Source organism: Clinocottus analis, unplaced genomic scaffold (genome assembly GCF_023055335.1).
Source record: "Clinocottus analis isolate CAN_PGR_092001 unplaced genomic scaffold, fCliAna1.0.p SCAF_18, whole genome shotgun sequence".
In the NCBI taxonomy this organism is placed as follows: Eukaryota; Metazoa; Chordata; class Actinopteri; order Perciformes; family Cottidae; genus Clinocottus; species Clinocottus analis.
The window spans coordinates 7,517,501-7,522,500 of record NW_027175909.1 but is presented as its reverse complement, the minus strand read 5'-3'; the positions used below and the strand labels follow the sequence as shown (position 1 = coordinate 7,522,500).

The window sequence follows — 5,000 nt, the reverse complement described above, 5'->3', positions numbered from 1 at the left end:
TTAGATATGAAGTCAAGGGAGCATCACTTACACACACATGGACACACACGCCTGCAAACACACGGCGCAGGAAATATAGGTGAACTCGTCTTCATATCCCCAGGTATATGAAGCGGAGATATTAATAATCAGGATGTTACAGAGTAATTAAAATGATTCAAAATGATGAGTGTGTGTGTTCTGTGTGTGTGTGTGTTTCTGTTAATTAAGCTGAATGATTTGATATGACACAAACCATAATGCTTTAATGGTGTCCTATACTCGATGTGGCTGGAGGGGACGAGAGTTGACGGGGCTATAGGGAGAGACAGGGCGACACACACACTCACGCACAAAAACAGATACAGCTGCTCATCGGCCCTGCCTCGGAGGAAGATCTCTTTTTTCGACGTAATTATCTGTGTCATCACTTATGAGGCAATTAAACAAACATCAGTTCCTATTTCCTCTCCCTCCGTCTCTCCTCTCCTTTTATTCTGCTTCTTCATCGCCTTCTCTCCTGCCATCTGTGCTCCCATCACCTCTCCTCTTCCCTCTTTTATTTTTTTATTAAATCTACTCCTTGCTCCTTTCCTCTCCTCTCCCTCTGCTCCTCTTCCTCCGCTCCAGTGTGACTCCAGACAAGGTTTCAATTTCAGCATGCTGATTGTCTCATTGCCGACTCTATGCATGTCTAACACTTACTTGCACTCTGGGGACCGGCAATACACACCATAGAATGCCTATTACACTCCCACGCGTTTCTGGTGAGTGTGTGTTAGTGTTTGTGGTTGTGTATGTGTGTTTGTGTGCAAGAGGTGATGAGGGTGTAAAATGCCTATTACGCTGAGAGTCTGGTCTCTCTTACATTGGAGAGAATTCTCTGGCGCCTAAAGAGCAGAAAATTGCAACGCTCCTCTTCCTCACTCCCCATTAACCTTCTTTTGAAACAAAAGCCTGACCAAGGTGTGTGTGTGTGTGTGTGTGTGTGTGTGTGTGTGTGTGTGTGTGTGTGTGTGTGTGTGTGTGTGTGTCCTTGCCCATTAGCCTTATTCGCCATCATGGGTAAAGCACCTTGTGGGCCCAACCAAGCAAAAACCCTTGAGTCTTTTCTGCATACAATACGTTCTCTTTGTTTTCTATTGTATTTAACCGCCCTCTATAGGCCACTTTTCTTTTGCATACTGCACTTTTACATAGCAACAGCCTCTGTTTTTTTTGTCTTTCTCTTCAGTCACCCAAATGTATATTTCTGTGCTCCTAAATTAACTTGTCACTCATTTCTTCCTTCTTTTCCTCCATCCTTCATGAAAAATAGCAGGGAGAGGGGGGGGATGGCATCTTATGAAGGGCCTAGAGATGACTAAAGCAGCGGGCATATTTGTCTAATTTGCACAAAGGCATCCACATCAAAGCACAAATCAAGACCATGGCTCATTCAATGGATTTGTATCAGTCTATCCATTTCTCGTTCTTTTTCTCCAGCATCCTTTTCCCCCCTCTGTCACATTCCTTTTTCTCTCTCTTTATTTTCAGAGTGTTATTAGGACATGATAAAAGCGAAAGAGATGTCATGACATGAGACCCCCTGTTAGCATTAGGAGGTTGGAGAGAAAATGAACGAGAGAACGGTGAGGGAAAAAAGGGAGAGAAAAAGATGAAAGAGATTTGTCTGGAAATTATTGCTCACAAGGCATTGATTCTCTGCTTTAATCTCACACAGTGTGCTCAAATTTCCTATTAGGGAAATGAAGAAAAGGATAGAGGGGAAGATTCACATAGGTGGGGAGGTGAAGCCCGGCATGTCTCTCAGTGTTTCTTTGGGCAGACATAACATACCATTTCTCGTATTCTCAAGAGAAGCCATGGCCAGGATCTATATGGTTTTGCATGTGCTGTTTTACTTTAAGGCCATTAGTCTGCTGTAAGTAACCATTGGAGAAAAGCTCTTGGTTCTGAACAGCTGGAGGGTCATATAGACACGCACACATACGACAAGCCACTGTCAGCTGCTATAGCTGCAAAGCTTCCTCCGGTTAGCGACGATTAGTCTTTGCTATAGGTAATCAATAGCTGCTATCAATTCCATACCTCCCACTGATGGATGAGGTAAAAGAAAGAGAGTGGAGAGCGATGAAGAAGAAGGGAGCAGTAGAAGGAAATAATGTGTTTCTGCTGCTGTGAGGAATGACAGAAATTCTACCTGACAATAGTTCCAAAAGTAAAGTTGCTGCTTTCTTCTTTGTGTAAGTGTGTGTGCATAAAGGCTGCCTTTAATGTCCATCTGTGAATTGTATCATTGCAGCCTGAGATTAGTGGCTGCTTGGACCCAGTGAGTGTATTGCCTGGTTACCGCGGCTCCGGCTCCACACAACCCTCCTTCCATCACCGGATTGTTTGTCTTAATGCTGTGTGACATGGCCCATTGTTTTGTCCATCTGTGGTTAAGAGTCAATGGACAGAGGGTGTATGAGGGGATTGGGGGAGAGAAAAGAATAGAGGTGAGGGAGAAGAAAATCAAGAAGAGCAGGGGTGAAGAAAAAAAAAAGGGGGGGGGGGGTAAAGACAAGATGGGGACAAGAGCTGAGAGGTGAAAAAAAATATTGAAAGAGACTGAGAGTAAGGGAAAACATGCAATAACCCTGCACTTTCAATATGGTCCTCCAAGCTTTACATTCACCACTTCCTTTTCCAGGACCTTCCGGAGGCTTTCGGTTCCATATGGAGCGCCGGGGCCTTAAGCTCTTTGTGATATCACCGACGTGAAAGACGTCCTGGCCCTGTGACGCCAGTCCCCTCTTCAAAGGGTTAAGTCATATTTAGTATGCATCGTCATAGCCCCACGGCTTTGTATTGTAAATAAGACTAATGTGGCATTGGTCAGGTATGCTAATTCAGATAATCAGTGCAATTTCTGCAAATTATAACTGTCAGTGTGGTGGGCACAGAACCTTGGCGGAAAACATGAGGGAACAATTTAGCCCGGGTAATACCCCTCCACCAAAGAGCTGCTCAACTCAAAGAAAAACAATCGGCCTGAGCCCATACCGCCCCGACACACCATTTCAAAAATAGTTTATGGTGAACGAGGCTCATTTTTTTCAGCCTGCTGCCCTTTTTTTTCCCTATGTGCACACACAAACCACAAAGTAATTATAATTCACTTGGATGGAATTATTCAAAAAATGACCACATCTTTTACTCCCATAGCCATAGAGAATATGGTTTTGGGAAATTTGGGGTAAATTACTACTTTCCGAAAATATAATAATATACATATATGAATGTGTCTTATTTTGATTTGACAAATGATTTAAAATGCTGCGTATTGTCTCCAGATAAATGTACAGCAATAAAAAACTACATATTTCACAAAAGGCCTTTTGGCGAACATCACATCACTCTCATCAGAATAGTTCACCCCAGGAACTGTATTTTACTCATGTTGGGCACATAAAATAACATTCCAAGTTTTTATTATGCGAGGAATGGATCCAACTTGACTGCAATCTGTGGACTCTAACTTTTCTGTAAGTAACTTCCTCTTTCACAGTAAATGAGAAAGAAAAGGTCACGAATAATTTATTATCTGTAGGCAATCAGTAAGCAAATCAATATGCAGTGCAATTGGCTGCCTTAACCTATTACACTTCCAATCTAAAGTTAGATATCTTATGAGTACAACATAAGAGGGGCAGCACAGGCATAAAACAGTTACTAAAAAAGGGGAAAAATTGTCCTTTGATGAGCCAGTCAGCTCGTCTCACCTACTGCAGTCTGACTTGAAAAAGAAAATGGCCACCACTGCGCTAACTCTAGCGGTTAGCTAGATCTGGGTGTGTTTTGCATCCTTTCTGTCACTCCTTTGGCCATCCGTGAATGTTTATGTAATGGCCACAAATTACTGAGACAAACCCTGGAAATAGACTTCTGTCTGAGGAGAGACCTTCTTAAAAAAAGAAGAAGAAGACAACCGCTGGAATGGCGAAACCACCCCCACTACCCAAAGGGGGAAAAAAAGTATAAGATGAAGAAGTGAAAGTAAGGGAGGAGGGAAAAACTAATACCTCAAAAGATGCCTCGATGTCATCACATCAAAATGCTCTTTGGGAAACAGCGAAGCTCTTTCCCACATTGGAAATTGAATGATCGTTTTTGGTGCTTTGGCTGAGTTCAGACACATACAGTTTAGGTTGGGTAAAATTGAAAACAAGCATTGTTCGCGCACTTGGAAACATGCAAGAAGCCACATTTTCTCTCATATTCACTTCCTGCTGGAAGCACAAGCACATATAGGGACAATAAGTGTCCATTAGGCTCCGTTTTTAGCCTACAGCTGCTATCTAAATGGTTAGCACAGCAACACTAATTTCACTGGAAAATGACCCAGAGCCTTATCACTCAGGGAAAACAAAAGGTTCTGGACACACGCAAACACCCACACACCCGCACACAAACCCACACACGCACACACACAAGTACACTCTCACATACACACACATGTACACCCACGATAAAAGTGTTGTCGGCCTCTCTAAGTCAGAAGAGGTCTTTTGTTTAAAAGAAGGACTCAGACAAAGAGGGTCCTCTCCCTCCCTCTTTAATGCATGTTGAGGGGAGTGGGGGGGGGGGGGGTATAGAGGGATGGAGATGTGTGGGTGGTGGGGTGGTGGACGGATGGATGACAGGGCCAGGCTCTCAGAAATAATTACCTCCATAAGATCCCATCTCCCTTCCCTTTTTGTGAGGGACAGAAAGGGCGAAAGGGGAAACAAATGACAGAACGTAAAGTATGCATAAAAGGCCCTAGTGTTTCTGCTTGGTCTGGCTTAGGAGCAGCTTACACATGATGGAGGACAGGCCGAGAATACATGCAGAAAAACACACTCGTGCACAGATACACACACCTCCTCCCCGTGTTCTTTATGGCTGAACAAATGGTCAAATGGTTGAAACCGAGGCGACAACAGAAAAAAAGTCAGAAATCCCTTTCGCAACTTAACTTCAGGGACTGTCTCCAA

At 43.5% G+C, this 5,000-nt stretch overlaps 1 protein-coding gene across 2 annotated transcripts in view; it reads right to left on the bottom strand.

The window, feature by feature from the left end:
• zfhx4 (zinc finger homeobox 4) overlaps nucleotides 1-5,000 on the bottom strand; it is an 84,225-nt gene that overhangs the window by 30,251 nt on the left and 48,974 nt on the right. The window lies entirely within an intron of this gene.